Genomic DNA, 25,484 nt, shown 5'->3' on the forward strand with positions numbered 1-25,484 from the left:
GTCACAGAGGTGTCCCGCAGTACTGCCCCCGGCCTGCCTGACTTCTCAATTACTTTATTCAGGTTATTTTTTTATTTTAACTAACTTTGGCCAAAGCTCTTGTCAGTGTAGGCGCCCACGCCTGCTGACTTTCACCTTCTGAATAGTTAAGGTTCCGCCCGATGCCTCTCACGGGTTCCCCGGAGATGAGTTACGGCAGGCCGCCGCCTGACGTAGGAGGCATGACGTCCTTGAAGGTGGACAATCTTACCTACAGGACGTCGCCCGAAACACTTCGAAGAGTTTTCGAGAAGTATGGACGAGTAGGCGACGTCTATATCCCCCGCGACCGATACACGAAGGAGAGCCGCGGTTTTGCCTTTGTAAGATTCCATGACAAACGTGATGCCGAGGATGCGATGGACGCCATGGACGGAGCCGTACTGGATGGGCGCGAACTTCGGGTGCAGATGGCTCGTTATGGAAGGCCACCAGACTCACACCATAGCCGCAGGGGACCACCACCCCGAAGATATGGAGGCAGTGGAGGAAGTTATGGACGCCGGAGTCGCAGTCCCAGGAGGCGTCGTCGGTCGAGGTCCCGCAGTCGGAGTCGCTCCAGATCCCGCAGCAGGAGCCGCTACAGCCGATCCAAGTCAAGATCCCGCACACGATCAAGGTCTCGTTCCACATCGAAGTCCTGACAGTGAGTGCAGAGTGCGTGCAGAGTGCGTGCAGAGTGCAGAGTGCAGAGTGCGTGCAGAGTGCAGAGTGCGTGCAGAGTGCAGAGTGCGTGCAGAGTGACAGTGAGTGCAGAGTGACAGTGAGTGCAGAGTGACAGTGAGTGCAGAGTGCGTGCAGAAACAGTGAGTGCAGAGTGCGTGCAGAGTCAGAGTGAGTGCAGAGTGACAGTGAGTGCAGAGTGAGTGCAGAGTGACAGTGAGTGCAGAGTGAGTGCAGTGACAGTGAGTGCAGAGTGACAGTGAGTGCAGAGTGACAGTGAGTGCAGAGTGACAGTGAGTGCAGAGTGCGTGCAGAATGACTGCGTGCAGAATGACAGTGCGTGCAGAGTGACAGTGCGTGCAGAGTGACAGTGCGTGCAGAGTGACAGTGCGTGCAGAGTGACAGTGCGTGCAGAGTGACAGTGCGTGCAGAGTGACAGTGCGTGCAGAGTGACAGTGCGTGCAGAGTGACAGTGCGTGCAGAGTGACAGTGAGTGCAGCGTGCGTGCAGAAACAGTGAGTGCAGAGTGCGTGCAGAGTCAGAGTGCGTGCAGAGTCAGAGTGAGTGCAGAGTGACAGTGAGTGCAGAGTGAGTGCAGAGTGACAGTGAGTGCAGAGTGAGTGCAGTGACAGTGAGTGCAGAGTGACAGTGAGTGCAGAGTGACAGTGAGTGCAGAGTGCGTGCAGAATGACTGCGTGCAGAATGACAGTGCGTGCAGAGGGACAGTGCGTGCAGAGGGACAGTGCGTGCAGAGGGACAGTGCGTGCAGAGTGACAGTGCGTGCAGAGTGACAGTGCGTGCAGAGTGACAGTGCGTGCAGAGTGACAGTGCGTGCAGAGTGACAGTGCGTGCAGAGTGACAGTAAGTGCAGAGTGACAGTGCGTGCAGAGTGACAGTAAGTGTAGAGTGACAGTAAGTGCAGAGTGCGTGCAGAGTGACAGTAAGTGCAGAGTGCGTGCAGAGTGACAGTAAGTGCAGAGTGCGTGCAGAGTGACAGTGAGTGCAGGGTGAGTGCAGAGTGAGTGCAGTGACAGTGAGTGCAGAGTGACAGTGAGTGCAGAGTGAGTGCAGTGACAGTGAGTGCAGAGTGACAGTGAGTGCAGTGACAGTGAGTGCAGAGTGACAGTGAGTGCAGAATGACAGTGAGTGCAGAGTGACAGTGAGTGCAGAGTGACAGTGAGTGCAGAGTGACAGTGAGTGCAGAGTGACAGTGAGTGCAGAGTGACAGTGAGTGCAGAGTGACAGTGAGTGCAGAGTGACAGTGAGTGCAGAGTGACAGTGAGTGCAGAGTGACAGTGAGTGCAGAGTGACAGTGCGTGCAGAGTGACAGTGCGTGCAGAGTGACAGTGCGTGCAGAGTGACAGTGCGTGCAGAGTGACAGTGCGTGCAGAGTGCGTGCAGAGTGACAGTGAGTGCAGAGTGCGTGCAGAGTGACAGTGAGTGCAGAGTGAGTGCAGTGACAGTGAGTGCAGAGTGACAGTGAGTGCAGAGACAGTGAGTGCAGAGACAGTGAGTGCAGAGTGACAGTGAGTGCAGAGTGACAGTGAGTGCAGAGTGACAGTGAGTGCAGAGTGACAGTGAGTGCAGAGTGACAGTGAGTGCAGAGTGACAGTGAGTGCAGAGTGACAGTGAGTGCAGAGTGACAGTGAGTGCAGAGTGACAGTGAGTGCAGAGTGACAGTGAGTGCAGAGTGACAGTGAGTGCAGAGTGACAGTGAGTGCAGAGTGACAGTGAGTGCAGAGTGACAGTGAGTGCAGAGTGCGTGCAGAGTGACAGTGAGTGCAGAGTGCGTGCAGAGTGACAGTGAGTGCAGGGTGAGTGCAGAGTGACAGTGAGTGCAGAGTGACAGTGAGTGCAGAGTGAGTGCAGTGACAGTGAGTGCAGAGTGACAGTGAGTGCAGAGTGAGTGCAGTGACAGTGAGTGCAGAGTGACAGTGAGTGCAGAGTGAGTGCAGTGACAGTGAGTGCAGAGTGCGTGCAGAGTGACAGTGAGTGCAGAGTGCATGCAGAGTGACAGTGAGTGCAGAGTGACAGTGAGTGCAGAGTGACAGTGAGTGCAGAGTGACAGTGAGTGCAGAGTGACAGTGAGTGCAGAGTGCGTGCAGAAACAGTGAGTGCAGAGTGCGTGCAGAGTCAGAGTGAGTGCAGAGTGACAGTGAGTGCAGAGTGACAGTGAGTGCAGAGTGACAGTGAGTACAGTCACTCAGCACCACCACATTATCACTCAGAACCACCACAGCATCACTCAGCATCACTCAGCACCACCACAGCACCACCACAGCACCACCATAGCACCACTCAGCATCACTCAGCATCACCACAGCCCCATTCAGCACCACCACAGCCCCATTCAGCACCACCACAGCATCACTCAGCACCACCACAGCACAAATATGTTCTCTCAATGTTTCAAGCTTTATTACAAATGTCACAAAAAGATGTTCATATTTCACTTCTGTTCTTGTATTTCGTTACAATAAAATACACTGAACATAATCTTCACAAAAGTTATTTACAAAAGTTTAAGCTATTGCCATTATAAATTACAATCACTTTTATTAAGTATTAAAAAAAATTAAAAGCCATTGTTCTTTGTAATATCAATACATCTAAGTCACGTAAATACAAATGTTGCATTACAAATGCTATAGGTGTCACATTTGCGAAAGTTATAACTATTGGCATTGTAAATGACAAAGCTATTAATTTAGCTATTTTCAAAACCAACACATAAATGAACATTTGGTGAATTACCATTAAAATATTTGACTTTTTTACTAAGATATTATTGTACTCTTTTATGCAAGCAAAATTTAGATACTGCATAAATAACTTTAATAAAACATATTTTATATGTAGCTTTTTATGTAAAAAAATAACTATAGCACAAAGCAAAAAACAATTGCCATTTACAATGCTAATAGCTCAAACTTAAATAATGCGAGACCTATTGCATTGCAAATGCTTGTTATTTTTGTTATATATAAATGGATTGGAAAAGCACCTCGTGCAGGAGGGTAGGGACATGCCTATGGTGGATGGGAGGCCTGTCCCTGCCCTGATGTACGCTGACGATGCTGTTTTGATGGCACGCACCCCAATGGCTTTACAAACTTTGGTCACATCTTTTAACAGTTTTATGCTTGGCTTAGACTTGAAAATTAATTGCTCCAAAACTTTGTCTATGTATTGTGGGTCAAGAACAAGCAAGCATTTGAAGCCAATTTATATAAATTCCAATCCCTTAGAAAGGACCCCCACCTTCCCATATCTGGGGATATTGTTTCACGAAAGCGGCTCATGGACTACTGCAATTCATGCTAGATCTCTGTTATTCTCAAAAACTATTATGGCCCTAAAATGCTTCATGAAAATATTAGGAAAAAAACCCATAAAGGAAGTTTTAACTATTTATAATGCGACTTGTTTATCTGTAGCCACCTATGGATCAGGTTTGTGGGGTTACTCAAATATTAGTTCAATTCAAACTATGGAAAATAAGTTTTTACGTTACACCTTGTCCGTGCCCGAAAGTACTGCGACTATGATATGCCACGCTGAACTGGGAGTACCTTATGTTACTGAAACGATTAAGGTTCAGCCAATCCTTCTTTGGCATAGGGTTTGGACAAACGATGAATGTGTGGTTAACCAGGCTATTTTACAGGATATTTTAGCATTGGACAATATTAATGATTTTAAATGGATATGCTATGTCAGAAACTTTCTCGAAGAATTAAGCTGCCCCCAATACTTTGAGGATCCACAATCAATGGTATACATATCTAGAAGAGACTTGAAAAATGTGTGTATGTCCTACCTCAGGGATAAAAGACATATAGAGCAGGCGAGTAAAAAGACTGTTTCTGCTCATCAGGACATTTTATGTGGTGCGAAATTACAGCCATATTTATCATTATATATGTCCAACCATGAACGCTTCCTTTTAACCCGGTTTAGACTTAACATTGTTTTTAGGACATTATCTTTTCCCGTGATGAATTGTTGGTCGAAAGATCTTTGTTTTTGCCCGTGTGATGATGTGTCCCCACAATCTGATATACATATACTATTTTTTTGTAAATGTTATACTTTTTTCCGAAGGAAACTTATCATCCCTATTCTTAAAGATTTAAATGTACATAGATGCTGCTTAGCGTTTTTAGAGTGTCAGAAAATGGAAACTGTTTTTATGGTAGCCTCACTTGCCGAATTTTTAAAATCAGTCTTTAAATGTCGTAAATCAATTCAAATGAACTAATTTTCTATGTTGCACACATGTACTTAATTTTGGTGTTTTTCCTTTGTGATCTTAAATAATGCTTACTTGACCCCTTGTAAATTGTACCTTTCATGCTACTTTTATGGTTATTCTTCTTTTTAACCGAATAAAGTATTTTGAATTGAATTGAGTTAAAGAATGTGGCAGGTGAAAGAGAGGAGCAGATCAGCACAGGAGAAGAGAACAGGGAGTTAAAGAAGGTGGGGTGGAAGAGAGCAGCAGATCAACACAGGTGAAGAGAACAGGGAGTTAAAAATAAAGCGGTGGAAGAGAACAGCAGATCAGCACACAAAAGAGTGAGTGAGGGCGGAAGAGTGAGTGAGGGCAGAAGAGTGAGTGAGGGCGGAAGAGTGAGTGAGGGCGAAAGAGTGAGTGAGGGCGGAAGAGTGAGTGAGGGCGGAAGAGTGAGTGAGGGCGGAAGAGTGAGTGAGGGCGGAAGAGTGAGTGAGGGCAGAAGAGTGAGTGAGGGCAGAAGAGTGAGTGAGGGCGGTAGAGTGAGGGCGGTAGAGTGGTAGAGTGAGGGCGGTAGAGTGAGGGCGGTAGAGTGGTAGAGTGAGGGCGGTATAGAGTGAGGGCGGTATAGAGTGAGGGCGGTATAGAGTGAGGGCGGTATAGAGTGAGGGCGGTATAGAGTGAGGGCGGTATAGAGTGAGGGCGGTATAGAGTGAGGGCGGTATAGAGTGAGGGCGGTATAGAGTGAGGGCGGTATAGAGTGAGGGCGGTATAGAGTGAGGGCGGTATAGAGTGAGGGCGGTATAGAGTGAGGGCGGTATAGAGTGAGGGCGGTATAGAGTGAGGGCGGTATAGAGTGAGGGCGGTATAGAGTGAGGGCGGTATAGAGTGAGGGCGGTATAGAGTGAGGGCGGTATAGAGTGAGGGCGGTATAGAGTGAGGGCGGTATAGAGTGAGGGCGGTATAGAGTGAGGGCGGTATAGAGTGAGGGCGGTATAGAGTGAGGGTGGTAGAGTGAGGGTGGTATAGTGAGGGTGGTAGAGTGGTAGAGTGAGGGTGGTATAGTGAGGGTGGTAGAGTGGTAGAGTGAGGGTGGTAGAGTGAGAGTGGTAGAGTGAGAGTGGTAGAGTGAGGGTGGTAGAGTGAGGGTGGTAGAGTGAGGGTGGTAGAGTGAGGGTGGTAGAGTGAGGGTGGTAGAGTGAGGGTGGTAGAGTGAGGGTGGTAGAGTGAGGGTGGTAGAGTGAGGGTGGTAGAGTGAGGGTGGTAGAGTGAGGGTGGTAGAGTGAGGGTGGTAGAGTGAGGGTGGTATAGTGGTAGAGTGAGGGTGGTATAGTGGTAGAGTGAGGGTGGTATAGTGGTAGAGTGAGGGTGGTATAGTGGTAGAGTGAGGGTGGTATAGTGGTAGAGTGAGGGTGGTATAGTGGTAGAGTGAGGGTGGTAGAGTGAGGGTGGTAGAGTGAGTACGGTAGAGTGAGGGTGGTAGAGTGAGTACGGTAGAGTGAGGGTGGTAGAGTGAGTACGGTAGAGTGAGTGCGGTAGAGTGGTGAGTGTGTGTGAGGGTATGTGAGGGTGAGGGTATGTGAGGGTGAGGGGGTGTTTGAGGGTGAGGGGGTGTTTGAGGGTGAGGGGTGTTTGAGGGTGAGGGGATGTTTGAGGGTGAGGGGGTGTTTGAGGGTGAGGGTATGTGAGGGTGAGGGTATGTGAGGGCGAGGGGGTGATTGAGGGTGGGGTATGTGAGGGTGAGTGAGGGTATGTGAGGGTGAGGGTGAGTGAGGGTGAGGGTATGTGAGGGTGAGGGTATGTGAGGGTGAGGGGGTGATTGAGGGTGGGGGTATGTGAGGGTGAGGGGGTGATTGAGGGTGGAGGTATGTGAGGGGGTGATTGAGGGTGGGGGTGTTTGAGGGTGAGGGTATGTGAGGGTGAGGGTATGTGAGGGTGAGGGTATGTGAGGGTGAGGGGGTGATTGAGGGTGGGGGTATGTGAGGGTATGGGTATGTGAGGGTGAGGGGGTGTTTGAGGGTGAGGGTGAGAGGGTGTTTGAGGGTGAGGGGGTGTTTGAGGGTGGGGGGGTGTTTGAGGGTGAGGTGTGTTTGAGGGTGAGGGGGTATTTGAGGGTGAGTGAGGGTGAGGATGTGTGAGGGTGAAAGGATGGATGAGGGTGAGAGAGTGGGTAAGGGAGTGAGGGTGAAGGGGTGTGAGGGTGAGTGATGGTGAAGGTGAAGGTGTGTGAGGGTGAGGGGGTGTGAGGGTGAGGTGGTGTGAAGATGAGGGTGTGAGGGGATGTGAGGGTGAGGGTGTGTGAGGGTGAGAGGGTGGGGGAGTGAGGTTGAGGGGGTTAGGGGTGTGAGGGTGAGTGAGGGTGTGAGAAGGTGTCAGGTTGAGGGAGGGTGAGAGGGTTAATGAATGTTGGCACCACTAGTTCCCACAACTAACATCTCGTCACACACTGTACGCATTCTTTGGCTTGTATTTTGGTGTGAGACGCCGGGATATGAACTATATGTTGTGAGCATTTTTGGGGGGCCAACAAAGGGCAGTGTTGTTTACTTAAATTAAAACGCCAAATGTCGAAACCGGTTCGGATTAGCGAGATTGAGAACAGTTGTACAGATTGTTAGGTTTTGGGGCCACCAGTTTTGAGGGGCTAGCGCTGTACTTGCTGTTTAAGATCATATTGTAGGCGTCACGTGCATTCCACTCAGCATTTGGCCTTATAATCTTTATGGTATTGCAGCCCGGGGTAACGAGAAAAGGTAAACAGTCACACCTACCCCACAGCCGCGGTTTCCTCTGTGGTGTCAGTGACAAAGGCACAGCAGGGTGAGACACATATGCAGAGGAGAGGCAGGGGGGTGCCAGTCCCGCAAGCCCCCACCTCTATCCCCTCTCAGAGAAAGCTTTGTAAACACAAAGTACTGTATGATATGCAGAGTCCCCAGAACGCAAACAAAGAGGCAGAAGGGGGCCATTTGAAGCGATAAAGGGATAAATATTCAAGGAGAGGCAGGATTGAAAAGTTTGAACTGTTAAGAGGATTAAAAGCGGCCTCCTCTCTCTCATCCGAGCCCCACCTCCCTCCAGAGAAAACAAACCTTCAAAGGAGCTCTGAGCCTGCTCGGCGGACCTCATAAAATGGGCGGGAGACCTGGCGATAAAAGGAAGCACACACAGATGAGATATTAGGAGAGACAAGAGATAGGGCTGGGGGCTGGGAGGAGACGCGCATGCGACCGTGGATAAACCCAAATTATCATCTCAACAAAGGCCAGTTTCACAGAAAGAAGATGTCAACGTGTCAGCCCGAAATGCGATTTTCAGCAGACGGTGGAAGAAGGGAAGTCGCTGATTGCCTGACCGCCTAGTCATTGACACCTGCGGGAGGCCCTGCTTGGGCAGTTCTTTAAAAGCCATTAGTAAACTTATACTGATGTGTCTGGGCCGCACGTGCAGCAGGAGAATTATAACACTTTTGGCATGCCTAAGGAAGGACACACAATAAACGGCCCATTATATCACACTTTTCTTCTCACGAGACACACTAAAATTTCTGACAAAGAGAACCTCAAAAAGGGTCACATTTGCCATTCAAATCCGTATATAAATAACAATACATACACATTACTGTCGAAAGCTAATACATACTCACTTAGAAAAGATGTGTATCAGCTCACGTACAGCTCCCCTGCAATGCCGAGACTCCCTGAAAGGCTTACTGTGAGACTGCCGGTCTCTCTCCGGAAATTAAAACCATAAGACGAACAAGTGTGCCCCAGAGTACGGCACGGCTTTGGTTGCGTTATGTGGACTACAACAAGGGACCTTGAAAAGCCTGCATTTGTCTCCCAACGTAAGGTTTGTGTTCCGATGCTAGTACAGCACTTGAAAAGGTACACCCTAGGCATTACCTGACAAAACAGTAGCAGTGTAAGACCTGCATGAAATTACCCTAAGAAATGGAAACACTCCAAGAGCAAGTTGCACGAAGGGCAGTACACTTTGACTAGCGTCCCAAAAATGTGCAAACCTGTGTGAACATCTAAAGAGGATGAACGCAAACATACTCCGACCTCTAACGGCTGGAAAGGAATACTGTTCATGGGTTGTAGCTCCCTGAAATCCTGATTTATGTAAACACACGTCTTTGTGTACACTAACAATAACAAGCTGTGCATACCCACGCGGCCACCATTGTTACATAAATAAAAGTAAACAATGGTGGAACGGAGCATATTTAAAAGTTATAGCGCAACACCCATTAAGCAGGCACCGCACTGAGTTACTAAAACAGGACGGAGCCAAAGAGGTTGGCAAGCTGTGCATACCCACGCGGCCACCATTGTTACATAAATAAAAGTAAACAATTAGTAAAAGAAATAAAAAATAAAAGTTTTGCTGAGAGCCGCAAATATAACAAGTTACAGTGCCCTGCTTGGGAGCTGCTTTCACAATGCGGCGGCTGTGAAAGTGAAAGCAATTAGGGGGGAGGAGAAGTGAAGCCGAGCGTGCAGTGCACTGCGCACACTGGGGAAGCAACAGATGCCTGTGGGAGGGAGGCTGATGGCTTTTATGTGGACGCGCTTTCCGCTCGAGTAATCCACAGGCACTGTCCAAAATCCGCAATGGTTTCAGAGCTTGGATGGCCCACTATACTCTCGTCTATTTATTCCTTGCGGAATAGAATAGACGAGACCTAAAAAGGGTGGAATTTTAACCATCTATATAATATTGTTGTGAGACAATTTAATGTATTTGGGTGACACTTTATTGCAAGATGAACAAATCCCTTGCCTGTTATATAAATGGTTCACATTACCCTCTGTTCTCCAATTTAATTTTCATAGAACTGATACTTGTCCAGTTTCGAATGCAGAATTTGCCACTTCTTTTCCTTAGCTTGGCCTGAGCATTACCCGATCCTGATTGCCATTTTAGCCCCGCCCCCATTGTTTAACATGTTAACCACGCCCCTTTGTATACCATGTTAGCCCCCTGCCGAACTTAAGACCTAGTTGCGCCCCTGGCTGACAGCTCCCACCGAACAAAAGCAAACATCCCACCGCTTGCTGCAAGCCAGAGCTGGCATACAGCTCTGGCTTGTAGAAAGTGGAGTTTTCATCAGTTTGCCTGCACGCAAACATGTGTGCAGGGAAACTGATGGAAACATTGCTCTTGCAAGCAGGTAGCTGCTATTTCAAGCAGCTCCCTGCTTGCTGGAGTAATGCCGGCTACGTACTGCAGGAGTCAGGGAGTCAGCTGGAACCGAGGGACCTTGAAGCTCTCTCTACGACCTTTCCTGTTATGTTCCACCTAGCCGGAAATGGTGCTTCCTATGGCTATGCTGTGCTGCGAGCCTAAGGCCACTGGGGTCAGAAATTCACTTCAGTATGAACATGTGGAGAAACTGTATGGATGAGAAGGTTAAGCCTGCTAAGTTCGAAGCTGTTATCGATTACTTTGTACACAGGTTACCACACAGATAAACAATCATGCCTTGTATATGTCTATACTTTGTCTGAGAAATTAAGCTTTGAGTTGTTTCAAAAGTTAACTTTCAGAGGACGTGTCTTGCTATACGGTAATAATTGCCTTCTGGGGTTAAAATACCATAAAGGATTAGTATTTTTATGCTTTGCAGACTCGAGAAGAGCCCATGGGAATGCAGTAAAGAAGCAGTTCTTAACGGATAAATTAATCCTGTCCCGAATGAGTCCTTGTTGCTATTGGAACTTCGTCGTGTACTCTGAGAAAGTGTACCGGAAAGCTTTGAAGCTGTTTTATTTGTTTTACCCCCGGCCTTGAGAGCCGTGTCCGTGCTGCAGGTTGATACTGGCCTGCGGGTCGACTGGCTAGCCATCCAATAACTTGGCACGGTGCCATGCCTCAGTGGCATTAGCTAATTCTTTCATCTCTGGTGGCTTTGTTGAATCCCTGCATTCCAGGCCCGCAGCTGTGGTAGTCCGTCGTCTCTCTCTAAACTTCATAGATGAGGGCCGGCCTAGAGCGGCCCAGGCAGTCCATTGCAGCGAACATTAGCAAGTAGAAATTCTAACAGCACTAATTCAGGAAAGCTTGTGTTTTATTTTAGGTATTTTTTATTTTATGATGTAATGATTGTTTTTAGCTCCCATTTCAGGGATCTTTGTATAAATCCAGGTCATATTTTTGAAACAAAGCAGGCCCTACTGCTTTCCATGCTTTTGAGGTAGACACAATAAATAACTTTGCACCTTTAAGTGCAAAATGTTCGGTATTGCGATGAATGGTGTTTAATGTGGGCATACATTGCTCATTATTCCTAGTTTCGTAGCTTAGAATGGAGAATAACACGCTCATTGTCTCATTTCCCATTGTCCAAGGTGTCCCAATTCAAAATGTCTGCTGTGTATACCTGCAGCCTCTTGTCCCATTGTCCGAGGTGTCCCAATTCAAAATGTCTGCTGTGTATACCTGCAAGCTTTGCGCCGCGTATTACTAGTTGTAGCTAATCTTGTGGGCAAAACCCTCAGGGCGCAGCCTGCACCGAAGCTTTAATCCTCATTTGGTTGCAAAATCTGCGGCACAAACGTGGCTGGGGGGGTTACGACATATGTTTGCCTTTAATCCCACTAGCTAGCACCGTGCTCGGGTCGGCGCTTATTTAGTGATGCGATTCGAGTAGTGTCCATGGTGGCACGCGCGTAGTGCTGCTGCCCTCTAAGGAATGCGCATGTAGAGTTCTCCTGGTCTTCAAAGCTAACCGCATCTGGAACACGTCATTTGTGACGAATGGCCCGCATAACTTGCCGCTTCCTCTACATCCTTGCTTGTAGGGCGGAAACCCCAGCAGCGGCTCCAGCGGTGCATAGGGGCGTCTATTGTTAGCCTGCCCCAACAAGTCCCCACTCAAGAGCTTCACACTGAGACACACTGATGTCGATGAATTCCATCTGTGCTCTTTTTCCTGTTCGTGCTGTGAAGGTTACGAAGACGCAAGTCAAAGGCTAAATGCACGTGGGTTTCTTGCTGCCACTTCTGGGGTCTGCAGAGCGTTTGCGTAATTGCGCACGAGGACTGCATTCTTGCTTCGTTGGGTGCTCGTGTGAGCTTGGTTTTTTACACCGACGACTTCATGTTCCCACCCGTTTTCGGCGCCCCTCCCGATTACTAAACGTCTATTATTTTTCTAATTAGACGTTATAGGAATGTTGGTGAGAAGTACTGTAAAGTGGTTTACATGGGGCTGCTCCACACCCACCCCCTTTCCCATTTCGGGTTGCCTGTGATTGCGGACAGGATTCTATGGACCGGTTGTCTGATGCAGCCTCAGTGCCGCATTCCTCTCCATTGTTCTATTTGTTTGTGAACACGGGCATGACCACTCGAGGTAATAATCTGGGCTTGACGTCTCCGGAATTCATTCATTAAAGATGAGGAGCTGCTTTTGTAAAAGCTAATTCTTCGTAGATAGGCCGTAGCGTGGCCTTAGAGGGCGTGTGGTAAAGTCAGATGCACTGTTCTCGCACCCGGACCCACTGTGCCTGGCAGAGGTTGTGAGCGTGGCTTCAGCCACTGAAGCGAAGTAGAGAGCGCGGGCAGCCGCGGGCTTCCCATCGAGGCTAGAGCTATCTACAAGACTGCCTCTATCACCCACAAAGCCTTGCACTCCTCCTCTCCTCGCTACCTGGCGAATAAACTGAAACTCTCTGGAGGCTCTAGACCAGAGGTCTTCAAACTTTTGGATGCCGAGACCCCCCTGTCAACATTTTCAAGCGTAAGGACCCCCTCCTGACAAAAATTTCTAAACCTCTAGGTTATGAGGAAGGTGAGGACCAAATTATGAGACAGGCTTCACTAAATTGTGTGAGTAGAAAATGTAAATAATGTTCTGTGATGCTGCGTATTTTGGGGTAGCATTGCTTTATTATTTAGAATTTTTTTAAACACAGTAATACTGAGGAAAGATTTCACCCCATCAGTACCAGTTTATAACCAAAATAGAGCAATTAACATCAGAAAGATGTCTAGTCAACCTCTTTGAAGGGCCTCCCAATCCGCAGGAATACGCGCTGCCACATTAGAAGCTCACCTGGCCATGGCCGGGAGCAGCAAGGGTGCATTCAAACCGTGGTGGTCTTGTGCAGAGTTAAGCAGTTTACCGATGCCCCTTTCCTCTCACCCCCTTCCTACCATCCCTCTCTTCTCTGCTCTCCCAACCCCTGATCCCTCTCTCACATTGCAGGCAGATGGTTATTAGCGATGACAGGTGGGGCAACACCTGCTTCCCCAAGCCACTCGCACAGCAACATCTAGCCGCTTTTGGCTACATTTACACAGTACTCCATTTTGTCCTGTTGGTTTTTTACTTATTTTTCCATTTTCAATCCTTCTTGTTTATCTGTAACTCAATGAGCTTTCAGCTCCAATTCACACACGGGATACATTCTGCCATTTTCCAAGGTTTCTACTGTTTAAACTGTGTCCTCCGGACCTCAGGTTCAAACACGACAAATGCAGAGGTTCGTCCAGAGCAATGTTTATTAAAATTCCAATGCATTTCGGGCACCACACTGCCCTTCATCCGGGAACACTACAAATGACAATAAGAAAAGAAACATGAACATCACATTTACATATTAATCACTTTCCTATCGTTAATTTAACCTATCGACAAATGTTACATGCTCCTCAATCTCATTTCCTGTGCTCAATTTATGCAGAACCACCTTCCTGCGCAATGAGGTAACCCTTCTCTTTTATAAAAAGCGACCAATCGCTCTTTGGCAATAACCTTCCTTAAAGTCCCACAGTTTGTTATGTGAAACATCAAACTCTTATTTATCAAGGGTGCTTATGTTGCGTCTTCGCACAGCCCTTATTATTCTCCCACGTTCCTTCCTCTAATCACGTTCCAAATGTAGCCAAAAGCGGCTAGATGTTGCTGTGCGAGTGGCTTGGGGTAGCAGGTGTTGCCCCACCCGTCTTCGTTGTCAAAATAGGTGCCACGGGGGCAGGCATAACAACCACAACGCACGCATTAAAAGACGAGTTGGACAAGATGAGTAAGACAAGCATGAATGGAAAATTAAACTGGTGTGCATCCCTCCATATGCATTGGTTATTAGCCTCAGGACACCTTTTGGTAACAGTAGCGCACTACAAATGTAAATAATAGGCAGAAGCAGGGGATCCACTAGACCCGAACTTTGGGGGCGGGGGTTAACACTCCCAGCCAGGACTTGTCCAAGCACTGGTCGCACACAGTGCAACAGTCTATCGACCTTCTCCATGAATTCCCTCACTACCACTCACCAACAATACCCCTCTTCTCTCCATAGCACCTGTCTGACAAACATTTCATTTTTTTATAGTGCTACTCATAGTTTACTCACACTCAGTTCTGTGATGTGCATGGTACATCTTCTTTGTACTTGGCACTTTAACCTTCTGCACTGTGTGGGTGACAAGACTGCCCATGTGACTACACAGTGAGCAATGCAACAGTGTGAGAGTATGGTAAAAGGAGTGACTGCAGGGTGAGTGAGATGACCATATGAATTTGGGTTCGGCTGAAAGTGCAGAGTGGGACGAATTAGTGCATGGTTAGTGATGGCCTTGTTTGAGTGAGCTACAGATTGAGCAGTAAGGGGGGGCAGGTGAGTGGAGTGTCACATGAGTGCATGGTGAGAAGTGTGCTCGTGTGACTGCAGGGTGAGGTACAGAGTGAACAATGCAAGCACATTTTTAGTGCAGAGTGATCACTGTGAGAGCAGGGTGAGCGGGTGAATGTTGTGAGTGCATGGTGATCAGTGTGAGTGCATGGTGATCAGTGTGAGTGCATGGTGATCAGTGTGAGTGCAGGGTGAGCGGGTGAATAGTGTGAGTGCATGGTGATCAGTGTGAGTGCATGGTGATCAGTGTGAGTGCATGGTGATCAGTGTGAGTGCATGGTGATCGCTGTGAGTGCATGGTGATCGCTGTGAGTGCATGGTGATCGCTGTGAGTGCATGGTGATCGCTGTGAGTGCATGGTGATCGCTGTGAGTGCATTGCGATCAGTGTGAGTGCATTGCGATCGCTGGGAGTGCAGGGTGAACGTGAAAGTGAAGGCGAGAATGATAAGTGAGTAGTTTCAAAGCAGGGTGCATTCCCAGAAACTTGAAGAGTAGGGTTTCAGATATAAGTTAAACTATTGCTATAATGGCATTAATCGGGGTTCGAGGGTGGAGGAAATAATAATTTGCTGATCCTGCAACAAACTTCCAGTCTAATCATTAGGGTTACCAGCTCATTATTTTGATGGCCCAGAAATAAGCAGTCACCTACAGCTGTATTTTTTGCACTTATCTGTGAATACTTAGAACAGCAAATATACATAGAAAGCACTTATAATTGTGTTCTAGGGATGCCTCAATGATCCATGACTAATAATTAAAGAAAATAAAGACAGAAAAGTCAAATCACTAATTAATACATACTTTTTTATTTATAACTCAATTTAGTGTCAAGAGCAGGTCTCCGCAGGATCTTTAAACAACTCATAGCAGGCATGTTTCTTTTGGCAACCCAACTTTATATTTCTTTTCATTAAATGCATTCTCACACTACAGCAGTAAGTGTAAAAATACAAATTTAAGGAATAGGCAGAGTGGGGGCCCAGGGGGTACTGGAACCATAAAAAAACTAAGCTTTGGTAATCAGTTAACAAAGGCATGTAAATATGCTAATGGTCTTTAAAGACCTGTGAAAAACTCGGGCCGGAGATAAGACTCCAGACACTGCCCAGCCGAGGCCCCAGGAGCGCGAGCTGCACTGCAGCAGCCCGGGCTGAGACACAGGATGGGGGAGGAGGGGGCTGAAGCCCTGGAGGCCAGGACAGAAGTGACACTGTGAAGGCGCGACCCCCTTTGCATCGCTCCACGGCCCCCCTGGGGGTCGCGCCCCACAGTTTGAAGACCCCTGCTCTAGACCATCACGTAATGCAGAAAATCTACTGCTTGAACCTCCCACTTTCAAGAAGGAAATATCGATGGCCCAATCCTTTTCAGGCAACGCGCTGAAAATCTGGAACTCCCTTCCGCCTCAGCTCTGGACCACCACCTCCTCCCAGGCCTTCAAAACGGACCTCAAAGTTCTCCTCCTCCAAAGACACCTCCAAAAGTAATTTCACGCCCTCTCTATTATCTGAAGAAGACCTCCCATTATTGAAAATGTTATTCTCCATGACTATGGAAGTGCCTTCCCAGTGTGATCTTGTGGTTGGAGTGTTTGCCATTTATTGCAGTATTATCCTTGTACCTGTGTTTAGTTCTCTTTTGTAACATGCACACGCCACTTTTCTCTTGTAACACACTGTTTGCTACCTCTCACATTTTGTTGGCTTTTGACACTTGCACAAGTGCCACCATTGCCTACGTAACGTTTGCTCTTGTGCCTGAGTGTCTAGCATATATTGCAGTATATTACCTCTAATTGTACTTTGTTTTCTTTTGTAACCTGCACACTTGTCACTTTTTCCTGCTGTAATGCACTGTTTGCTACCTCATGTATTTTGTTTGCTCACAATTGTAACTTAAAGTCTGCTTTTGTAATTTGTTCACTTGTAATTTTCTCCTCATATATCATTACTGTTCCTATTGTGAAGCACTCTGACGCCTTCAGGTAAAGTCCGCGCTATCTAAAAACGCATAAATAAATAAATAATCCAGGAGGCCTGGGGCAAGAGGATCACTGAGGTCTAGGCTAGAGATCACCGGCCTGAGGCACTTAGAGGGAAGAAACAGTAAAACCCTGCAGGAGATCCCTAGCAAAAGGAGACACTGCACTCTGAGACTGTTCATGTGCCGATTCTCGAACACCATTCCGGGGCATCTGGCAGGAGCAGCTGCGGGAGACATGCTCGGAGAGCTACCAGATACAGGTCCAAGGGGAACGTTTGTCAAAAAGAAGACCCGTTTTATCAGAATTGGGACCGAATAGATGGCAGGGACCACATGCGATCTTTCCATCGAGAGGTCTTACAACAAGTTGCATGTCATTTGCGTAGATAGAACGAGTGATAGGAAGGGCTGGATCTGGGCAGCAGGAGGTCCGCATAAATGTTAATAAGAGAGGGACTAAGTGCAGAGGAATACAAGGGATATTCTATATTGGACCAGCACAGATAAGGCGTGTTTACAGAGGAGCGCCGATGAGCCAGCGTAAAACCCCATGTGAGCACTGCACCTCGCAGCACTGGGATGAGAACCACTGCCTCCTCGCCTGTTCAATGGTGGCTCAATGGTTAGAGCGGCAGACCCTGATGCAGTAGTTTGGCCGGGACCAGGGTTCAATTCCCGCCTCGGCGGGTCTCGGGCTCAAGTTCCTCGGACCGGATAATTCTCGCCTCGGTGCCTATTCTGATCATGAGCTCCACTCTGCACCTCTGGGCAATAGCTTGCTTAATCTCTACAACGGCTGCAACAACGCTGAGAATGCCTGACTTCACCTTGGGGGTGCCCAGGAGTGGGCTCCTCACAGGGAAAGGCCAGGAAGGGTTCCTCTGCGGTATTCGTACAAGCACCGAGATGCCTCCGGGTAGCTATATATGTGCGTAATTATCATTAGCTGCAAAGTAAGGTGCAGAAAATAGATGTCATGCTGTCACGTGGCGCCTCTGTGCCTCGCATGGACTCTTTCACACTCTTCACTCCGTGGCAAGGTCTATCTGTAGATTGGAACTGAAGGGAACCTCTGTGATATGTCTGCTTCCAACTGCTGAGATGCAGTAATGCTCTTTCAGCTAGTAAATTCAAAGCCCTCAAGGGTTCCTGTGCGTGGTGTGGTACCCTCCACTTCAGCCTTCCAACCCCAAGTATCATTCAACACCTCCTCATCCCCCTGCCCAGTAATCAGCCTAACTCTGGGCTGTTCTTGAAATGTTTGCTTAAAAAACAGGTTTGTTTGGGCAGACAGCAATCAGAGCACCTGGACCTCGACCTGGCTTTCTAGGGATCCTGGGGAATGCTAGACTACCATAAGGTCGCTCTCATGGCTGTGCAAATAGATTCTAGAACCAGATTACTCCCATCCCTTCTGCCCACCAGCAAAACGCAAACTGCTGCTCTGGAGCCATGATGATGAAAGTTTTCTAGGGATTTCACGTAGTCTCTTCGGAGTTACCTCCTTCCCTTTTTCAAGTCTGGTTCGTTAGACATGTGTAAAGCAGGCAATAGAATAAGTGTTTATAAGGTCAGTGAGTGTACAATCCCCCTCGGGCAAAGGCAGTGCATCATTTGTCCTTCAGAATGCTGAGATTCTGAAACCATCACAAGTTCTGGATTGTCGCCTCGTGAGAAGAGTCTTGAGGTAAAGTTCAGGTTGTTGACTAATTGAGGAGTATTGAGAGATGGGTACTATATCTGTGCAGCTGAGGTTTTTGTTCTTGCAGACACTGATACTGTTCAAGCCTGAGTCTAGTTGATTGGGTCCAGTCCAAAGACCTCCTTGATTAGGTTTGTTTTTAGGGCTTTCTTGAACAATTGCAGGCTTAGTAACTCTCGAGGGCAGAAATAAAACAGTCCTATCTCAGTGTCACACTGTGATGTTTTGCCCATGTTCCATGCAGCTGAAGTTGGATTGGACATCAATCCAAGCCCTCCCTGGCTTGAAGGTGTGGCTGGGTGTAGCAGGGAACCGTTTTCAGCAGGCATTCCTGAACTTTTTCTGTTGAATCACGGTATTTTAAAACAGATTTCTTGCGCCACTAGAACCAGTGTCGTAGAAAAGGGTGTCTCAGTAGATTAACTATTTTAATTCAATATTATTTAATCATATTGAACATCCTGAGATGTTCACACACCAGCAAATCATCTGTAAATCATGTACAATAAAAAGTACCCTACACGAAAGGGGAAATGGGGGAAGAAGGTTGTGTGCATCAAGTGAGGGTTGGAAAAGAGAGAGGGGAAGTAGTGATAATGTATCCATCACACCATTATTTACAATTAAAAGTTGCTTATTCAGCCTAACAGTCGAATAATGCCAAATACATAGCCATTGCTTGTATTATACTGGCACAGCAAAGAAGCACTATTGGCCAAACTGGCATTAAAAGGTGACAAAGTCAACGTTTCGACCCCAATACTAAGTAGGCTGCTTAGATGCTTACACAGGGGTCTTCCTCAGGACTGGGTATTGGGCACCGTTTGCCACCCTCCACTGGGTAGTGGAAATAGTGGAGTTGGACCCGTAGGCTCCAAAAGCAGAGAGCGTGTCGATGGCACTTAACAGGTGATTAAGGACTCTCCCTTCTAGGTATAATTTCTTTGATCAGGGATTCGAATATTGGGCCTAGATGAACTTCAAGGTTACTGATAAGGAGAACCACAGTCACAACATTTAATGAGCCCCAAGGGTGCTGTTATTCTTGTGCTGACATCAGCAGAGAAGGACGCTCTGTTGACGCACAAGATTAACAGCACCCTTGGTGAGCGAGCGCTGAAACCTCTGTCGGTTCTTGTAGATCTTCGCCCAATAAGTCTAGTAGTGTATGCCTAACTCTGATATTGGTCTATTGTCGAATGTGTATGCCCACCTCCTTGTGGATATCCTCCCAGCAGTGGAGCACCCCGCCTTGGAACAAGCCCTCAACCATCGTAAGGCCTATCTTTTTTAAAGCAGAGGAGACTTCCTTTGATCTACCCATTGGCAGCTAGGTACACCACCCCAATGGGGTCAATGGGGATTATAAAAGGGCGCCAGCTTGCCTATCTAGCAGATTCCGCCATGCATGAACAGTAGCATTGAGGGAATCCAAAGTACTGTGCTTTCTTAACAGAGTCTTAAATATTACCTGAAGGAATGTGTTCAGGACTGCTGCAAGCTTCTCTATATATAAATGTGGGAGTGAGTGCGGGCCATGTATCCATGCGTAAGCATGTGAGCATTGGGCTGTCCTGTAATACAATTCTAGATCTGGGGCATTAAGACCTCCCATTGAGTATAGCAGCGTGAGTGTTTCCCACTTAACTCTAGGTTGTTTCCCTGCCCAAGCTAACGTAATTAAAAGCGACCTTATGGTGGCAAACATATGTATCGGGAGAATCATGGGTATATTTTGAAATCGTAACCTTGGAAGGACATCATTTTAATTAATGAAATTCTACCCATCAATGAAAGCGAGAGCCTAATCCATCTGGCTATGTCGTCTTTTAGTCTACTCAATACCTTAATATAATTATCTTTGTGTACTATTGCAGGGTCCATGTGAACTTGAATTCCTAAATATCGGACAGACTCAGTGGTCCATTATAGGGAGAATTCCAATCTTCACCGGGCCTGTAACTGGCGTTAGTGGAAAAATTTAGGATTTGGCCAAGTTAATCTCAAGGCCTGACAACTGTCCAAAGCAGACCACTTCCCCAAGAACAGGGGTAAAGTGCAGAATTGGCAGAACCATTGATAGTATAGGCCTCCTGTATCAACATCCAGCATGCAAGACAGGACCAAGAAATGGAAAAAGGATAAGGAAAGAATGGGACAGGTTGTGTCATAGCATGCGGCGTCAGTCCACATACCAACAGTTGGAAGTATTTATGGTCAGCTGATGATGATGTAACATCTGGACAAAAGTTTTATTGAAAAATTCTGCACGACGAGGTAATTGGTGGGTGGGTAACGTGAAATACTGATGCTCTGCAGGAGTCGGAGTAGGAGTTGGTGGGGTAACAAGATAGTAGATCAGTAAGATCCAACCAATGATAGACAAGATGATTGAGACAAACAGCGTCACCAAGGGGGCCATGAAGCACTTGCTATGTAGGAGACTGACCTATTGTTTCTGGACTTGGGTGTATTGGACGGCTGCCATTGTACTAAGCCAGGAACCACTAGCGGCTGTCTGTGATTGGCGGTTGCTTCACTGGATGCAGGTGCCAAGAGCCCTAGGGACGTACCTTAGTCTGACACACCAGCACCGGTCTTAGCCGGGAGATTACAGCTCTAGAGCCTATAGGTACCTGGGCAAAGTCAAGGGCAAGCCTTCCTTCTGGAACGCAAGTTATATCGGGTAGAAGTAGGAACAGTATGGTCGGGGAATTATTGTTCCTGGTGCTGAGCAGAGTGAGGGGAGTGTTCCACCTTTCCCTTCAGTATACTGTCACTCTCTGCTTCCGTAGATGTGAAATGTAATCTTGCGTCGCTGAATGGAACAAACGTCTGGACTATTTCTGTCTCTGAGTCTCCTCGTCCTTCTCTCACCCACTGATCATAGGGGAGAGGCAGAGGCACTCGTCTACAGTGTGTTGCGTGGATCCAGTTCTTCCGACCTTCAACTTTCACGGCAGTGCGGGTGGCCAGTAACACCTGACTGGGCTGTGTCCAGCGGAGCTCAAGGCTCTTAGTACGTTGAAAGTTGCGAATCAGAACCCAGTCGCCAAGTTGGATAACGTGTCCTGGGCCCTCGCTTTTATCAGGTATGGCCTCATGCACCTGGTTGTAAAAAGTACGAAAGGTGTTAGTCAAACTGTACAGATAATCAGTCAACTCATGGTATTGTAGTGTAGTTCCTATTTTCCCTATAGGCCCTGCGCATTGGAATAACATAAACAGCAGTCTTCTAGGTCTCTACTGACTATGTTAGACTTAATTTAGGTTTGCGCCAGCTAGCTCAGAGGTCACTGGAAACTTTCTTGACTGAATAGGAAGTGATCAGCTTCCCTGGCTCAGACAAGAAGGGATTCACCTTCCGACAACCGCATAAACATGACAACTTTGCTCCCTCAGAATAAGAGTCAATCTCTAGAGTCGTGTGAAACAATAGACAGCTATTTCACTCAGTCAGTTGTGCATATTTAATTTCACCAGGGTGCAGAGAATAGAGAGACGGGCGTTTTCAATAAAAGGTATTATTTATTGAGCAGTCTTCCTTCTCATGCAAGAGGAATGAATTGGCACAATTGCAATACTTATTGTGAAGTAAAGTACGTACAGTAAAAGGAGTATTATAAAATAATACTGTAAAAGCATTGATATGGTTTCTTAGCCATAATACACTTTAAAATGGATAAAACATATATACATAGGCTAACGTGCTCAACTGGTGCTTCTAAAATATGCCTACCCCGGTGTACCTGACCTAAGCCTAATACGTGGGAAGGAGTAAGTAAGTAGCAGTTTAAGTTAAGTTAAGTAGGTTTGTTGCCAAGGATCTGTTCAAGAATTCTCTCTAAGAGTTTAGTCAGCACTGTACCTTGGGAATAGAATGTAGGAGGTCTGGTATCTCCCTCTCAGGACCCGATATCCCAGTCACCCGCAAGGGTAGGCTGGAAACGCCGGAGCTGGATTTTCTCGGCAGGAGAAAAGACAGCGTCTTTCTCAGCGCGTCAAAGAGGAGGGGCAGCGTCCGTGGGCTTCTCGCTTCTGCTGGGCTCTCGGAAAGTAGATTAGCTGCTCTGCTCCAGAATCACCACCGTGTGTTTGCTTAAGGCAACATTGGTATATTTATACCTGAAAGGTTCCGAGCTTGACATAAGGTTTGGACATAAGACGTCAATAAAGATGTCACTAAGAACTGTCCGTTCTTACAGTGCTCGCGGGAGTTCTATTACAAATCAAAACAAAGCAAGCGGGGCTTTCCCAGGTTGCTGGAGGTTTGGTGTGTCGAAAGAACTTGGTGTGCTCTCTAGGAATCTAAGGAAGTAGCTTCTGCCGTGTCTTGGACTGCAGGGGCGATTTACTGAAATATGGCTCTGATTATTATGCCATTATAGGGATATTATTGATTATAGCCGTATAGGGGCATAAAGTCACAATATTGAATCGGGTTCCTAGATAAAACACATCACCCACTCCACGGTTTTATGTCCATCAATTACTATAAACTACGCAAAAAGACGCATGCGTATTCCAACCCACCCCAAAATACATTTTGCATTCGAAATGGTGTATGCAAAATACACGGAACGGTATAGGTACTGTACGTTTTTAAGCAGTGTAATCATTCAAAAATTGCATATATATTCAGTTGAACGATTTGCGAAAATTGCACATGAAATATCTCTTAATTACAGAAAAAAAGGTCGAGACTATTTCATCACATATAAATGAAATTGCTTGTGAGTGTGCTAGAGGCTGTGGTAACATATTGTCTCTAGATTAGCTAAAAATAGAAGCTCTGTTCTTTATGAATAGTTCTACTTCAAGCAGAGTACAAGTGCCAAAAAAAAGGTAAATATTTTGGAATTTTGGAAAAAATAATTTCGTTTTCAGGAGAAAAAATAGTTCCAAATGTTTTCAGTAGCTTTTGTTTTTCAAAGCTGAAGGCCAAATTCAGAGTTCAGGGGAACGCTGTGTGCCGGTTGGCTTAAAAGTTATTCTTTTGGTTCAGGGGAGAACTTGACTTCAGATAGATGCGCAAAAAAACAGTCTACAGCTTCAGGTGAAAGTTCGACCAAGGATGATAATTCTGTAACCGGGCAGTCGTGAGAATGATTGCTATCATCGATTTCGGGATTAGCAATGCTCACAGAAGGTCGTACCTGGGTGATGTTGCTCTCATTTCTTGCTTCACTGCCACCACCTAATCGTAGTTATGTTATGTTATCGATATTTGTTATGCGCACAGCTGCTCCAGTTAAGGAGCGTCCTGGCACAGTGACAAGGTAGGACATAACATAACAGGAACTAAAACAGAAGACCTATGCGATGACTGATTAAAACAAAAAGGTTTTAATAGCTTTCCGAAAAAGCGTAAGGTCCCCCAGCAGGCGGATTTCAACAGGTAGGGAGTTCCAAATGATTGCAGCTTTGACGCTGAAGGAGCGTCCTCCCGCACGGCAGAGCCTGAATCTAGGGACCACAGTGAGAGCCTGGCCTTGAGAACGAAGGGTGCGCGTGGGTACATATAAGGACAGAAAGCTGGACATGATTTTGGGGCCTATACCTTTCGAAATTTTAAAGGTCAAGCAAAGAACCTTGAAATGGATTCGCTTCCTCACTGGAAGCCAGTGCAAGGAGCGAAGGACACTTGACACGGAACAGAATCTGGGCAGGCCCACAATTGCTCTGGCCGCAGCATTTTGCACCCGTTGTAAATGGGTAATTTCTGCCTGGTTGGCCCCAACCAGGAGAGAGCTGGCGTAATCCAGGCGAGAGATGACAGTGGCCTGGATTACCAGCTGCCTGGTTGAGGCATCAAAGTATTTGAGGACAGGTCTTAAGCCTCTCAGCAGGCCAAAGCAGCAAGCAGCTGTTTTCTTGGTGTGGCCAACGAAGGTAAGACCAGCATCCAACCAGACTCCCAGATTTTTCAGTTCCGACACCGGAGTCGGAGTAGGTCCCAGCTCTGGGGGCCACCATTGGTCACCCCATAATTCCACTCTCTTTCCGACAATCATAACCTCTGTCTTGGTGGCATTAAGGTGGAGACAGTTCCCCGTCAACCAGCTGGCCACCGCCTTCAGTCCATTCTGAAACCTGGGGGCATCATGTTCCGCATCCCCGCTGAGGGTAACCGCCAGCTGTGTCTCGTCGGCATATGAGACCAAAGTCAGGCCCCACTGCCTGGCGACCTCAGCCAGCGGTCTCACGTACAGGTTGAACAACGTGGGACTCAGCGAGGATCCCTGCGGAACCCCCATGGCCAGAGGCTGGAAATTGGACTTGAAGGGAGGGATAGCCACACAGAAGGAACGATTGTCAAGAAAGGAGCGGAACCATTGCAAAGCCTGGCCCCCAACGCCAATCTCCTCGAGCCGGTGCAAAAGGATACTATGAGAGACCGTATCAAAGGCGGCGCTGAGATCTAATAGTATTAGCGCCGCCGTCTGACCAGCATCCAACACCGCCCGTAGATGCTCTACCATCACGAGGAGGGCGGTTTCCGTGCTGTGCCCAGCACGGAAGCCATTTTGTGTGGGGTCAAGGACATTGGTCCGGGCAAGATGTTCTGACAGGGCCAGATTAACATGAGCCTCCGTTATCTTCGCCGGCCAGGGTAGCAGTGAAATGGGGCGGTAGCTTTCGGGCTTCGAGGGGTCCAAGGTGGGCTTCTTGATGATTGGGGATACCACCGCCTGCTTCCATTTGGTTGGTACCACACCCGAATCCAAAGAGAGGTTGACTAGGGAACATACAACAGAACGTCCCATAAAGGCCTGATCTCTGAAAAGAGCAGGTCTTACTGGATCCAATGGAGAGCCAGATTTAACTTGCAAGGCAAGTTTGTCAAACCCCTCCGGAAGAAGAGGGGGAAATGAAAGCAGGGTAGGGTCGCGTGGTGCCCCATTGGAGACTCCCAGGTCAATCCCTATGCTGGGGAAGGCCCGGTAAATAGCCTGGACCTTCCCAGGAAGTAAGAGGCAAGGGACTCACAGTGGGAGGTGGATCCCACAGCCGTAGTAGAAGTCCGCTTCGCCAGAAGATGTTTCACGGCCTTGAAGATAGCCTTTGACGGGTTTGAGCTGTTGCGAATTTCAGCAGCATAAAATGCCGCACGGGCTCGACAAATTGCCCGATGGTAGATCTTGACGGAAGCAACATATGCAGCTTTCAGATCAGCCTCATAAGTCTTCCGCCATGCTCTTTCCGCCCGT

General features: G+C 47.4%; 1 protein-coding gene and 1 pseudogene across 12 annotated transcripts in view; both read left to right on the forward strand.

Moving 5' to 3' along the window:
• Positions 1–25,484, forward strand: part of ERC1 (ELKS/RAB6-interacting/CAST family member 1) — a 2,439,553-nt gene that overhangs the window by 1,881,592 nt on the left and 532,477 nt on the right. The window lies entirely within an intron of this gene.
• Positions 89–683, forward strand: LOC147733962 (serine/arginine-rich splicing factor 2 pseudogene; annotated as a pseudogene).

This window comes from Lissotriton vulgaris, chromosome 1_2 (assembly GCF_964263255.1).
Source record: "Lissotriton vulgaris chromosome 1_2, aLisVul1.2, whole genome shotgun sequence".
In the NCBI taxonomy this organism is placed as follows: Eukaryota; Metazoa; Chordata; class Amphibia; order Caudata; family Salamandridae; genus Lissotriton; species Lissotriton vulgaris.